This window comes from Anolis carolinensis, unplaced genomic scaffold (assembly GCF_035594765.1).
Source record: "Anolis carolinensis isolate JA03-04 unplaced genomic scaffold, rAnoCar3.1.pri scaffold_15, whole genome shotgun sequence".
In the NCBI taxonomy this organism is placed as follows: domain Eukaryota; kingdom Metazoa; phylum Chordata; class Lepidosauria; order Squamata; family Dactyloidae; genus Anolis; species Anolis carolinensis.
The window spans coordinates 4927627-4943423 of record NW_026943826.1 but is presented as its reverse complement, the minus strand read 5'-3'; the positions used below and the strand labels follow the sequence as shown (position 1 = coordinate 4943423).

The window sequence follows — 15797 nt, the reverse complement described above, 5'->3', positions numbered from 1 at the left end:
GCTTCCCTTTCCTGCCTCCCCTCCAAAAGGAGTATTCTATGCAAAGGCAGACTTGCAAACCTTTCCCTATTGCCTAATAAATATCAGGGCTGCCGGGAGATGCCTACCTTTTCCCCTCCTTCTTGAACCATGCTTTGTGACCCATTTTTCCAAAGTCGGGTACGATGCAATCCGGGCCCTGGAGTGCTGGAGCTTTCCCAAAAAAAGCCGGGAGATTTTGCAACGATTACAGCAACCGGGGAGAAGTAATAGAAAAGTAATAAGTGATCAAAGCGGAGGGTGGCGAAGCCGGAGACATTGGGCAATTCGACAGAAAGCCTTCCTACACAGCTGGGATCTTCCGGGGACGCTGCAAACAAACAGGACTGGTGAGGGTTGGCATGGCAGGCTGGCTTGCATTCCTCAAAAAAGAAACAGGGCAAAGTTGCTGGTTTTGCAACTGTTTGGTTCTAGAACCCAGAAAACACAAGGAGGGAAGGAGGGTTAGCCACACCACTGGGCAATGTGAGGCAGGTGCTGAAGTTGGCATATGCTGGTCACTGACGGGATAGCATTGTGCCCCATAGGCTTGTCCTATAAATGTTGCAATGGCCACAAACCATTCAATTTTTATACATGCAATGTGTATAACTCTTTTGTTTACTTCTGGCCCAATTTTGGCTATACAAATGTGCCCGCATGCCACCAGAGATTGCTATTAAGGTGCTCCAGCAGCAGGGTAGAGAAGAATCTCCCTACTATTAAGGTGCTCCAGCAGCAGGGTAGAGAAGAATCTCCCTGCTATTGAGGTGCTCCGGCAGCAGGGTAGAGAAGGATCTCCCTGCTATTAAGGTGCTCCAGCAGCAGGGTAGAGAAGAATCTCCCTGCTATTGAGGTGCTCCGGCAGCAGGGTAGAGAAGGATCTCCCTGCTATTGAGGTGCTCCGGCAGCATAGTAGAGAAGGATCTCCCTGCTATTAAGGTGCTCCAGCAGCAGGGTAGAGAAGAATCTCCCTGCTATTGAGGTGCTCCGGCAGCATAGTAGAGAAGGATCTCCCTGCTATTAAGGTGCTCCAGCAGCAGGGTAGAGAAGAATCTCCCTGCTATTGAGGTGCTCCAGCAGCAGGGTAGAGAAGAATCTCCCTGCTATTGAAGTGCTCCGGCAGCATAGTAGAGAAGGATCTCCCTGCTATTAAGGTGCTCCAGCAGCAGGGTAGAGAAGAATCTCCCTGCTATTGAGGTGCTCCGGCAGCATAGTAGAGAAGGATCTCCCTGCTATTAAGGTGCTCCAGCAGCAGGGTAGAGAAGAATCTCCCTGCTATTGAGGTGCTCCAGCAGCAGGGTAGAGAAGCATCTCCCTGCTATTGAAGTGCTCCGGCAGCATAGTAGAGAAGGATCTCCCTGCTATTAAGGTGCTCCAGCAGCAGGGTAGAGAAGAATCTCCCTGCTATTGAGGTGCTCCGGCAGCATAGTAGAGAAGGATCTCCCTGCTATTAAGGTGCTCCAGCAGCAGGGTAGAGAAGAATCTCCCTGCTATTGAGGTGCTCCGGCAGCATAGTAGAGAAGGATCTCCCTGCTATTAAGGTGCTCCAGCAGCAGGGTAGAGAAGAATCTCCCTGCTATTGAGGTGCTCCGGCAGCATAGTAGAGAAGGATCTCCCTGCTATTAAGGTGCTCCAGCAGCAGGGTAGAGAAGGATCTCCCTGCTATTGAGGTGCTCCAGCAGCATGGTAGAGAAGAATCTCCCTGCTATTAAAGTGCTCCAGCAGTAGGGTAGAGAAGGAACATTACATAGTGTTATTCAAAAGGCAAATCTGCAATTCCTGAAAATGTCACCCAAGAATCTCAATGCACTGAGGCACCTTTTAAGAAAAGCGTCTAAATCTGCAGGACTGGAGGGAGTGGAAAGATGAAGGGGGTGATGAGGGAAGGGCCCAGCTGGAGTGTATAAAAGTTTATAGAAATAGTGATGCGATCTGGTAACACAGAGAGCCCAGGGTTATCTGATGAAACCAACAGGTAGGAGATTCAGAGGAGACGAAAGAAAATATTTCATTAACATGGGGAATTTAGTCCCAGAAAGAGAGATTCAGGGGGTGTCAAGGATTAAAGGGGGCCTACGTAGCCTGAAGGCACCAGATCCCTTTTGTTCTTGGAAGCAAAGCAGGGACAGACCTGTTACACTATATAACACAGTTTTTGTTCCTGGGTTATAAATGTCATTTCCTAATTGGTGCTATCATTAAAGCTTGGAAAAGGTTTATTAAACTGCAAAATCTTTGTTGGAGTCTGAATAGTGAAAGGTTAAAAATGGTGTATGCTCATTGAGGAAAGTTACAAATGAAATGAGGCCCTGGAATGTAGGAAATAATAGTACTTTGGGGAGAATTCACCATGATTTATAGGAGCTGTAGGTAATGGGATGTATAGTTCACTTGCAATCTAAAAACACTTTGAATTCTACCAATGATGGACCTGGAACTAACTTGGCACACAGACTCCCCCATTAACCAACAAAAAAATACTGGAGGTCTTTGAAGGGAGCTGTAGTTCACCTACATCCAAAGCGCACTATGAACCCAAACAATAATGCATCTGAACCAAACTTGGCATGCAGACCCGATATGCCCACATTTGAATACTGGTGGGTTTTTATGTCCAGGAATTTTTATGTCAAGGAATTCGCCTGGACATTTTGGGGTTGTAGGTACTGGGATGTTGTCAGGATGCAAAAAAAGATCAGCATTCTCCAAGCTGCTCTTCTTCACACCTGCCCAGAACAGGCTGGATAAAGAAGACCATTTGGTTGGGAAGGCTGATTTATGTCTTGATCTGGTCTTCAAACATGGGAAAGGACAATGGAAAGGGAGGTGTGAATGGAGAAGAAGGAACATGAAGGGAGGAGGGAAGCAACAACTTAATATACTGGGGGAAAGAGCAGAAGAAGGGCAGTAGAAGCTTTGCGGTCATCTTGGCAAGGCGGATTCAATAAAGTTTTCCATAGCTCCAAGCTGTGTGAGCCTATCTTTGTGTCCTACACCTTCCAGGAACTGACAGATGTATAGTTCGCCTGCAATCAATGAGCACTCTAAACTCCACCAAAGATGGAATTGGACCAAACGTGGCACACTGAACTCCTATAACCAGCAAAAAATACTGGAGGTCTTTGGGAAAAATTCACCTTGATTTGGGGGAGTTGTAGTTCACCTACATCCAGAGAGCATGTGAACCCAAATACCGATGGATCTGGACCAAACTTGGCACACGTACCCGATATGTGAAAATTTGATTGGGAGGGGGGATGGCCTTCCTTTCTGGGAGTTGTAGTTCACCCACAACCAGAGAAACGGTGACCTCTACTGAGGATAGACCCAGTCCGAACTTGGCATACAGAACCCACATGTGTAACTCAACCTACTGGAAGGGTTTGAGTGGAATGACTATAGTGGAAGTTGTAGTTTACCCTGCAGCCAATGATGCATCCGCAGCAAACTTGCCCAACATAAACTTTAAGTACTGATGGTGTTTCTCAGGGTTAACCTGGCATGGTCTAAGAATAAAAGAGAAGTATTAGAAAGTGGTTTGGAGATGGTACCTCACATCAATTAGATTAAATCAAATTGATAAGAAATACTCTAAGCAGTGCTGGAGGGGCTGCCAGGAAAATGGTACATATATACATATGTGGTGGTCCTGTAAATATGTTCAAAAATTTTGGGAGAATGTTTTTAAAGAAATAAAGGGAATCACCAAAACAGAAATAATAGGAACGCCTGAAATAGCACTGTTGTCATTTATGGATAATATTCAAGTATCAAAAGAGTTAAAGGAACTAATCGCCAGCAGCAAGATTGTTAATAGCCAAAAAATGGAAAGGAAGGGAGGAGTGCCAATTGGAAAAATGGTATAAGGAGATTTGGGATATTGCAATAAATGATAAATTGACATGTAAGATTAAAATTAAAAGAGAGATATTAAAAAAGGATGATTTTGGGAAGATATTGGGAAAATTTATAGAGTTTGTATATGTAGAAGGTAAGGGGGAAAAACCTGTAAAAGAAACAATGGAATTTTGGAAATAAATATTGTAATTGGCTGGTCTGGGGTGAAGGGATAGCACTAGGTGAGGGGTAATAAAAGGTAAATAATATGAGTATGTAATATAGAGACTGAAAATACTATATGAGCTTGATATACATAACTCTGTATTGCAAATTTGTTAAAGAATGTATAAGTTTTAAGTATAAATAAATAAAAATAATAATAAAAAAATAACCTGGCATGATGTCAGTTGTATTTGATCCACAACCTTATGCATTTTGTACAATGAAAAAAATGACTTTTTCAAATAACCCAGGCAACGCCGGGTACCCAAGCTAGTAGTGATATGAATTCAGATGCGAGATTGCCAGCAAATAGCAGGGGCTGAAGGCTAAATTTCAGAGGAAGGCAATGGTTATACCTGGCCTAAGAAAACCTGCCTGAACTATACTTCCCAGGATAGGGCCATAGAAGTTAAAGAAGAAACACAGTGCTATAACTCCCATTCATTTTCAGGTACGAAAGTACTGTTTGCAAACAACCAGCTTTCCCAAATCCGGGTCTTTCTAGGGAAAAACAACTCTGGTGGCAACCTATTTCCATAGCTGCCCAAGAGCAGGATTATAATGATGAAAGAATTACCAAATTCAATAGTCAATCATTTTTTAGACACATATAGACAGAGATATGTTGTGCTCAGCATATAAGGGTGAGAAAAAAAACCTATCTTACTACAAAATCCCATTTGATGTGTTGTGGCACGAAAGTGTTTTTCACTGCATTTTTACAGCATGATCTCATGTACCCTGCAAAACGGGGTACGCCCAAAACAGCAGGTATTTTATGGGATACACGCAGAGCAAATATATACACAATTAAGGAAAGGAGGAGAAAAAAACACCACTCGCCGGGAGAGAGGCAGAGACAGCAAGAAAGAGTATTGGTAAATATTGAAATCAGCTGGCATCTGTGCCAGCTCCACTCCCAAAGAGAGAGGTTTGCAACATTAATATTGAGATATATCTGAAGATATATATGTGTTTGTTAAAAGTCAAGAGCCAGCATAATTTTCCAGGAGCCAGTTAGTGGGAAAACTGGATTCTTGACCTCTTTTGTGAAGGTTAAAATCACCTAGCCAGCATTTTTAGCGGGTCAGATCGTCAGTGGCTAAGAGGATTTCTGCATATTTGGATACATTTGTGTATATAATGACCATCATCCTGCAACCATGAGGCTGGAGGGGGATTTGAAAAGCATTTAGGCCTCGGCCAAGGACTTCCCAATTATTAGCCAAGAATAACTTACAAGAATATCCATGCCCTGTATAAAGTATACACATTAATCCAACTGGATGATTTATACAATCCATATATTTAGGGACATAAGCATATTAATTGTATGTTAGTTAATCGGCATGGACAAGGCAAATGGGGCAGTCAAGAAGTTTGCTGCAACTCACAGATCCTACTCAGACCCTGTTTAAGGCACTTGGATTGGAATTAAATACAGGACTTTGTGAATGGCAAGAACCCACTTTGCCAAGATACAAGGAACAGGAGCAAGTGAAGCACTGGGAAAATGCAAGAATTAATGTGGTGAATCGAGATCTGGGGCAGTTGTTTCCAACCTGTAGTGGTCCCCAAGCACTAAAATATGGTCTGCGGTCTCAATGTTACAACACCGTTGCAACAAGAGTGACTGTTCTCATGAAACCCTCTTATAGTGCCAAGGTGACCGGGATGTTGGGAAGGGAGAAGCTGACTACCCACAAAAGGCTCGAGAACAAGCCTCCTGACTGCTGCTTCTCCTCCTCCTCCCTCCCACCTGGAAGCGGCACCTTGGTGTCTTCGTTTTTTAGGCCTGTTCCTGGGGTTATTTGGGGTGACGATTCAGAAAATTGCATTGGATAAACCACATCAGCTCTAGATTATTAAATACGGTTTTCTGCAGGCGAGCAGATGGCGACAACTGAATGGCATATGTTCTGTATCACAAACTAGAGCTGATGTGGTCTATCCAATGCAATTTTCTGAATCAACACCCCAAATAAGCAAACTGAATCTAAAGTTGACCAAAAACTGATTTGAAAACCTTTTAGTACAGTAGAGTCTCACTTATCCAACACTCGCTTATCCAATGTTCTGGGTTATCCAACACATTTTGTAGTCAATGCTTTCAATATATCGTGATATTTTGGTGCTAAATTCATAAATACAGTAATTACTACATAGCATTACTGCGTATTGAACTACTTTTTCTGCCAAATTTGTTGTATAACATGATGTTTTGGTGCTTAATTTGTAAAATCATAACCTAATTTGATATTTAATAGGCTTTTCCTTAATGCCTCCTTATTATCGAACATATTCGCTTATCCAACATTCTGCCAGCCCGTTTATGTTGGATAAGTGAGACTCTACTGTACTCATGTTGGAGAGCAGTCGCCGGTCAAAGGGGTCCCTGGGCAAAAAAAAAGTCGAGACTCACTGATCCGGGAGGTCAAAACAAGAGAAAATGCACCCAACCCATGCTAAGATCAGCCAGGAGTATCTTCATGAAAAATTGTGACTTTTTTGGAGAAATACCACCAGATTTTCTCTGTTCTGCTGGGGCAAAATTGCTTCCTCAGCAGAGATCTCGGAGTTTAAGAATGGAAAGGAAGAGTAAGATCCTTTGCTGCCTAAGGACAAGGGCAAAAGGATGTCTCTGATGTGAGTTCTAACTCCATAGAGACTCGAAGGAAAGGGAAACAGCTTTGAGAAATGATTTTTTAAAAAGAACATAAGCTTCTAGTCCACACAAGAGCGGTATAAAGAAAGAAAGCTTCCTTGGGATACAACTAGGATGACCCAGAGTTTGGTGTGGAATTGGTTTGTTTGTTTTTTACCTGCTCTCAGTCTGTCAGCGCCGGCCCTGTTTTCCTTTCCTCCCAATCTCCTTTTTAACAGGCAAAATGTTTGGAGAAGTTTATGGAGCCTTTTAAAAAATCCGACAACAATCAAACGGCTTAAACAAAAAAGGGCGTGTTGCCACAGGGAGGCCAGGCAGCCATGGAAACCACCGGTCCTTTGCGTTGGCCCAGGTGGAAACACACGCGTGGCAGAAGACGCAATTCCCTTCCAAAAAGTAAAAATAAAAAAGAGTCACCGAGAACTAAAAACAGTGGGAAGAAAAACGCAAGGCTCACCTGTCACACATACGTTAAATCCAGGGGTGAAAAGCCATAATCTCGGTTTCTTCCTGCTCTCTTTGGGTGCAAGCAAAGCATAGTCCGTAAATGCACATCTCCAGGACTTCAGATCTGTGCACTATATCAGTGGTCCCAACCTTTTCTTAACCAGGGACTAGTCTCCAACATCTATATATATAAAAGGGTAATGAAATTTCGGCCTAGGACAAAACAACAAAACTACACATCCCAGAAACACTAAACTTGGCAGCACAACCCCTCATCCATGCCTCTACGTTCATACAACAAAAATAAAATAAAAATAAAAGCCTAATTAGAGGGAGAAGAATAATTGTTTTTATCCAATTGCTGCCAGTTAGAAGGCTAAGCTCTGCCCACTTGGTCTCCTAGCAACCCACTCAGCCCAGGGCACAGGCAGTGTTAGGCCTCACTTAGGCCTCTTCCACACTGCCTATAAAATACAAATTATCTGATTTTAACTGGATTATACGGCAGTGCAGACTCAAGGCCCTTCCACACAGCTATGTAACCCATTTATAATCTTATATTATCTGCTTTGAACTGGATTATCTTGACTCCACACTGCCATATAATCCACTTCAGTGTGCATTTTATACAGCTGTGTAGAAAGGGCCTCATATAATCCAGTTCTAAGCAGATAATATAAGATACTTTATTTCCCATACCACCATACTTCGCCACAGCAACGCGTGGCCGGGCACAGCTAGTTAGTACTAAAAGGGTAACAAATCAGTTTTTGATCAACTTTAGATTCGGTTTGGTTATTTGGAGTGCTGATTCAGAACATTGCATTGGATAGACCACATCAGCTCTAGTTTCTGATACAGAACATATGCCATCCAGTAGTTGCCATCTGCTCACCCATAGAAAACCGTATTTAATAATTTAGAGCTGATGTGGTCTATCCAATACAATTTTCTGATAATCCCAGGAATAGACCTAGAAACAAAGACACCAGAAGCCACATGGAACGGCTCCGCTCAGGGGAAGGGAGGAGGAGGAGAAGCAGCAGTCAGGAGGCTTGTTATTTAATAATCTAGAGCTAATGTGGTTGTACTAATCTTGTGTGGGTAGTTTGCCTCTCCCCTCCCGACATCCCCATTGCCTTGGCACTATAAGAGGGCTTTGAGAGATTAGTAGCTCTTGTTTCCGCATGGTTTCGAGGCAACGGTATAGTAATGGTGAGGTTACGGACCATATCTTCATTCTTGCAGACCAGTGGTGGTCAGCAGACCATGTGCTGTGAAGCACTGAGCTATATGAATCAGGCAGAGCCTTATGATCCTTGGGGAGGACTTTCTTTGGTTCTACCACTAACACAGAATGCAGGAGACGGCCTTGTTGGTGGTGATTCCCAAAGGTTAAGCCGCCTTTTCCCCTTTCACCAGAAGCCAAATACCTTTTCACTTCAAAATGAACTGGTTTCCGAGGGTCATTTTATGCTATACATATCCTCTGTTGTCAATTATTTTGTCATATTGTTTGAATTCATGGATTGTGTTTTAACCTATGTTGATGTTGGGCTTGTCCCCATGTAAGCCTCCCCGAGACCTTTCGGGGAGATCAAGGTGGGATATAAAAATTAAGTTATCATTATTATTATTATTATTATTATTATTATTATTATTATTATTATTATTATTTGAAATACAACAAGATGAGTCCACAACAGATACTCTGCTGGCTGTTGTACTGGATCACACGCCGGACACTTCCCAAGTATCTAGGACTGTGTGATGTAATATTATTATTATTATTATTATTATTATTATTATTACTACTACTACTACTATTTGAAACACAACAAGATGTGTCCACAGCAGACACTCTGCTGGCTGTTGTATTGGATCACACGTCGGACACTTCCCAAGTGTCTAGGACTGTGTGATGTGTTGTTGTTGTTGTTGTTGTTGTTATTGTTATTATTTGAAACATAACACAGCAGGCACTCTGCTGGCTGTTGTATTTGATCACACGTCGGACACTTCCCAAGTCAATAATGCGAGCACATCCCAGTAAGGTGGCCTTCTGCAGCTGGCAAGTGGGGATTTTGTCAGCCCCGATTGTGTTTAAGTGCAGGCCAAGGCCTTTAGGCACTGCACCTAGTGCGCTGATCACCATTGGGACCACCTTGCCTGGCTCGTGCCAGAATCTTTGCAATTCGATCTTTTCTTGTTTCTCTTCAATCCATTATTATTATTCTTATTATTATTATTATTATTATTATTATTATTATTATTATTATTTGTTTGAAAGGATTCTAGTAAAAAGGTAAAGGTTTTCCCTGACGTTAAGTCCAGTCGTGACCGACTCTGTGGGTTGGTGCTCATCTCCATTTCTAAGCTGAAGAGCCAGCATTGTCCATAGACACCTCCAAGGTCATGTGGCCGGCATGACTGCATGGAGCACCGTTACCTTCCCACTGGAGCGGTACCTATTGATCTACTCACATTTGCATGTTTTCGAACTGCTAGGTTGGCAGGAGCTGGGGCTAACAGCGGGCGCTCATTCCGCTCCTGGGATTTGAACCTGGGACCTTTTGGTCTGCAAGTTCAGCAGCTCAGCGCTTTAACACACTGTGCCACCAGTCTTAAAATTAAGTGCTACACATCTTAAAATTCTATGGCATTTTATTACAAAATGAGCCAGTTATTTCATTTTGGTTGGTTGTTTCACGCTTTTACATTTTGGCAAGCTGGGGAAAAGACAGGGGAAAAAATACACTAAGAGTCAATAATCCACTGTGGGAAGGACAGGATTGAAAGGGTCAAGAGCAAGCCAGGGCACCCCCAAAAGTGTGCTCTTCTAATGCAGATAATTGAGTTAAAGTGTGAGGATTTGCTGCCCTTAAGCCTCCCGAGTGAGCTCTTTCACCTTAAAGAAAGGAGAGGTGACACCGGCAGGGGATTTTTTTGCCCTGGACTGACTGTAGAAAACTCCGGGGAAATTGACGTTGCAACTCACCAATGAAAACAGGGATCCACCTGACTAGGCAAGATCTGGTCAAGATGGCAAAGGCTATTTATGTGGGCGAATTCACAAGCAAAGAGAAGTTGCAGCAGTTTACTTCTGCCTGAGCCCACTGGGGAAAAAACAACACTCAGGCCCCTATCTGTGCTCCAACCAATGTAAGGGGAAAGTGGGAGGAGGAGAGATAAGCAGACTTTTTCTTTCAAAGATGGGTGATGGATGAATCAGGACGGTCCCTGCCCCATTGGGACAGTTGGAAGGAACACATACAAAGAAGATTATTATCTAATCTGCTCTTGGGTTTACATTTCGATTTGAATGTTCTGAGAAATGAGAAGGAGGGAGAGAAGGAGTGGAATTGTAGTAGTTGTTGTTGATGATCACCTGTGTGGTACATTCTGTACAAAAGTTCAATACAGGCAGTACCGAGTTACAAACATCCGACTTACAAATAACTCCTAGTTAAGAAAGTGAGAGAAATCCCCCCTCCCCAAGAGGAAATTTACTCCTGGAAGAGTAAAGCGTCTCCACTGAATCCTTGTTGTTTCCACAACAAGCTACATTTTTCAAAATCAGAAAGTGAGGGAAAATCTTCTGAACAAGGGCACAGACAGCAAAACGAACACAACAGAGGTGTTCACTTTTCCCTATTCTACCCAAAGCTTTACATACATACAGTAGAGTCTCACTTATCCAACATAAACAGCCCGGCAGACATTGGATAAGCAAATAATAAGGAGGGATTAAGGAAAAGCCTATTAAACATCAAATTAGGTTATGATTTTACAAATGAAGCACCAAAACATCATGTTATACAACAAATTTGACGGAAAAAGTAGTTCAATACGCAGTAATGTTATTTACGAATTTAGCACCAAAATATCACGATGTTTTGAAATCACTGACTACAAAAATGCAATGGATAATTCAGAATGTTGGATAAGTGATACTCTACTGTATATATACATACATATACACACAGACATACACACACATACACACACACACACACAGTGTTCCCTCACTACTTCGCAGACTCGCTGTTTCGCAGTTTTTTAATAAACACTGAAATAATATTATAAATCACACACACACACACACACACACACACACACATATATATAAATCATATATATATATAATATAAATCATATATATTATCCAAGCTAAACGGGCCAGCAGAACCTTAGATAAGTGAATATCTTGGATAATAAGGAGGGATTGAGGAAAAGCCTATTAAACATCAAATTAGGTTATAGTTTTACAAATTAAGCACCAAAACATCATGTTTTATAACAAATTTGACAGAAAAAGTAGTTCAATACGCAGGAATGCTATGTAGTAATTACTGTATTTATGAATTTAGCACCAAATATCACGATATATTGAAAACATTGACTACAAAAATGGCTTGGATTATCCAGAATGTTGGATAAGCGAGTGTTGGATAAGTGAGACTCTACTGTACTAGTTTTAGTATCCAGCATTGCCTGGGCTATTTGAAAAAGTCAGTTTTTCCACTGTACAAAATGCATAAGGTTATGGGTGAACTACAACTCACACTATGCCAGGTTAACCCCAAGAAACTCCATCAGTACTTAAAGTTCGTTTTGTTGGGTAAGTTTTCTCTGGATGCATCATGGGTGAGGTTCAGTGTGCTCTCTGGCTGTAGGGTGAACTACAACTCCCAGTATGGTGTGCCAGTCCGCTCAAAGCTCTCCAGTAACATACAATTCTTTATTGATTAGTCACTTTTGACCATATCAAAACATGTAAAACATACAATACGTACACACTTACGCATACATACAATAAAACCATGTAAAGATACAAAACATCCCAGTCCGCTCAAATCTCTCCAGTAGGTTACGTTAGTCATGGGGGTTCTGTGTGCCACGTTTGGTCCAGGTCCATCATCAGTGGAGGTCACCGTTTCCCTGTTTGTGAGTGAACTACAACTCCCAGAAAGGAAGGTCAGTTCCCCCAAACCCCTCCAATCATCAAATTTTGGCGTATCAGGTCTGTGTGCCAAGTTTGGCCCAAATCCATCAGTGTTTGGGTTCACAGTGCTCTCTAGATGTAGGTGAACTACAACTCCTCCAATTCAAGGTGAATTTCCCCCAAAGACCTTCAGTATTTTTTCCTAGTCATGTGGGCTCTGTGTGCCAAGTTTGGTCCAATTCCATCTTTGGTGGAGTTCAGAGTGCAAATTGGTTGCAGGTGAACTATACATCCCAGTACCTACAACTCCTATAAATCATGGTGAATTCTCCCCAAACCTGTCTAGTATGTTCAGTTACTGATCAATTCCTTTGCCTGCTGTGTGCCATAGAAAAGAACAGGAAAGGGTTATGCGAGAGGTAGTGGGCGGAGTCATGCAAATTACACACCAATGGAGAGAGTTAGAAACACTGGGATGTCTGTGGTGGAGGAAAAAACAGAAAAGCTAGGAAAAAATTGTCCCTGTATGAAAGCTTTCACTTGGGTGGTGGGCAGGATGGTGTTTGTGGAGGATATTGACATGGCTCTTGGATATGTTTATGTCACTCACTATAACCTGAAATGTCATCGAAGGAGGGCCATTGATGTCTCCTGAGTAGTGGGAGATATAGCTATTTCTGGAAGTGAGAGCCTGTCTGTGTAAGCAGAGACCTCAGCCACACACACACACACATATGGAGTTACACTGTTCCAACTTACATACAAAATCAATTTAAGAACAACTAACTTGTCTGTAACTGAAGGACTGCCTGTATATAGGATCTGAGAGGGTAGTCTCTCTGCTGCCACGGACTCACTGGGCAACCATGAGGAAGTCACTTATTTCTCATGATAAATACAACTGAGCTTAATTTTCAAAACTGCCGTATAAGGATTGGCAAAGCATCGCCAGAAAGTTCATAGTCCAAAAGCGTCACCACGTGTACAGAACCAGGGTGTTAACTACTGATACAAAGCTCGTGAGATCTCTTTGAACAGGACAGAAATATCAGAGGTGGACAATCTGGGTGAGCTGAGCACATGCGTTTTCCCCAGTCTTTGCCACATTAGAGGCAGTGGTGCAAGTCTAAGCTGTGGATGCCAAGGATGTTTTGCTTAGTCTGCATTTTGAAGCGAAACAACCAAATTTGCACTTCGTAACCAAATGTGTGGGTTAGAGCCGCTGTGAATTCTAAATTTTAAGACAGTTCTCAGCTCAAAAAAAGCCATGCAATGTGCCTACGTTAAAGAAAAATGCTCACAAAAATACATCAGGGTTGTGGAACCCATTTAGAGTGGCATGACGAATCCCATGGGGCAGTTGATCGTCAAACAGAAAGCCATACAGTTTAATTGCAAATGTGATTTTGGGAAGATCTTTTGAGTAATAGCAAGATCTTGGACAAGAATAAGCTCTGAGCCCTTTGATGGAGGACTATATGAAAGGCAAGGTCGCTCTTTTAGGACAGAAAATAGATCCAGACAGCATTCCTCAACAAGCTGACAAAAGACAACAGAAAATTCCGGAGAAATTCCAGCTTGACTCAACCGAATGGCTAAAAACACACACACAATAATGGAAAAGAAAAGGTATTTTTTGGTACCGGTTACTGGGCTCTCCAGTCTCCCCAAGGGAGTTTTTTTTAAATAAAAAAAGTGGGAGAGTCACGTAAAGTGAGTGAAAAAGGCTTAATTAGAGAGCGGGAGAAGTTTTCCCACACCAGCTCAAACAGGGAGTACTTTTGATGTCAGAAGGGAAAGTATGATTCACGGGCGCATCTTTGCAGAATAGGCCTCCCATGGAAGAGAGACAGACTTTGCAAAAGTTGCACTTTGGACTGTTGACATCCAGCCAGGATTCGGGAACTTGTAGTCCAGAAAGCAATTTTTCCAGTCGTTGGGAAGGAACTGTGACAGATCAATCTGCCACAGACTGGTGGTCAAGACAACTAGGAATCATAGAATCATAGAATAGTAGAGTTGGAAGAGACCTCATGGGCCATCCAGTCCAACCCCCCGCTAAGAAGCAGGAAATGGCATTCAAAGCACCCCCGACAGATGGCCATCCAGCCTCTGCTTAAAAGCCTCCAAAGAAGGAGCCTCCACCACGGCCCCGGGGAGAGAGTTCCACTGGTGAACAGCCTTTCTCACAGTGAGGAAGTTCTTCCTGATGTTCAGGTGGAATCTCCTTTCCTGTAGTTTGAAGCCATTGTTCCGTGTCCTAGTCTGCAGGGCAGCAGAAAACATGCTTGCTCCCTCTTCCCTATGACTTCCCTTCACGTATTTGTACATGGCTATCATGTCTCCTCTCAGCCTTCTCTTCTGCAGGCTAAACATGCCCAGCTCTTTAAGCCGCTCCTCATAGGGCTTGTTCTCCAGACCCTTAATCATTTTAGTCGCCCTCCTCTGGACGCTTTCCAGCTTGTCAACATCTCCCTTCCATTGCGGTGCCCAGAATTGGACACAGTGTGATTCCAGGTGTGGTCTGACCAAGGCAGAATAGAATAGAGGGGGAGCAGGACTTCCCTGGATCTAGACGCTATTCCCCTATTGATGCAGGCCAGAATGCCATTGGATTTTTTTAGCTGCCGCATCACATTGTTGGCTCATGTTTAACTTGTTGTCCACAAGGTCTTGTTCGCACACACTGCTATCTAGCCAGGCATCATCCCCCATTCTGTATTTTTGCATTCCATTTTTTCTGCCAAAGTGAAGTATCTTGCATTTGTCCCCGTTGAACTTCATGTTGTTAGTTTCGGCCCATCTCTCTAGTCTGTCAAGATCGTTTTGAATTCTGCTCCTGTCTTCTGGAGTGTTAGCTATCCCTCCCAGTTTGGTGTCATCTGCAAACTTGATGATCGTGCCTTCTAACCCTTCGTCTAAGTCATTAATAAAGATGTTGAACAGAACCGGGCCCAGGACGGAGCCCTGCGGCACTGGTGAAGAGTGAGTTCTTGACCCAATCTGCTCCCTGTTGGCTACTCGTCCTTCCCATCTCTGGACATCCATGGTCTTGGGCCACAAGGAAATGCCAAGTGCCCAAGGGTTTCCATCCCCGGAGGCTGTGAGGGCCGGAAAGGCTAAAGGGGCGCGTCAGCCATTCTGGCATCGACCTCTCCGGCTCATTCAAATATTTCCTTTTCTATTCTTTTTTTAAATTTAATGTCCCCCGTAATTCATCTGTCCCCAAAGGTAATCAATAGAGTCTGTAATGAAAATTTGAGCCATATTTTACGATCCGCTCGCAGGAGAAAGGACCTCATCAGCAGGACCGGCCTTGGCTTGCAGCAGCGCTCCCAACTTGGGGACTGGTCCCCTCCCTCCCTCCCTCCCTACCTTTGCAGAAACCTTCATAGAAAGAAAGGGACTCTTCCTGGCAACACATTTGTCCCCAGCACAAACCTGGTCTGACTGCTTTCTATTTCGATGAGAAGGTCTCTTGAAGATGACTTCTCACAAAAAGGCAGTGGAAGAGAGGCATGTATAGCCACTGCCTCATTCCACTGGTCCATCTGTGGGTGAAAACTCCCAACCCATGGGGGGAAATAACCCAATAAAGCCATGCCTAAGCTCTGCAGCCCCGGTGGCGAAGTGTGTTAAAGCACTGAGCTGCTGAAC

The 15797-nt window shown here is 43.1% G+C and overlaps 1 protein-coding gene across 1 annotated transcript in view; it reads right to left on the bottom strand.

Moving 5' to 3' along the window:
- Positions 1-15797, bottom strand: part of casz1 (castor zinc finger 1) — a 435538-nt gene that overhangs the window by 369157 nt on the left and 50584 nt on the right. The gene's annotated exons all lie outside the window — the stretch shown is intronic.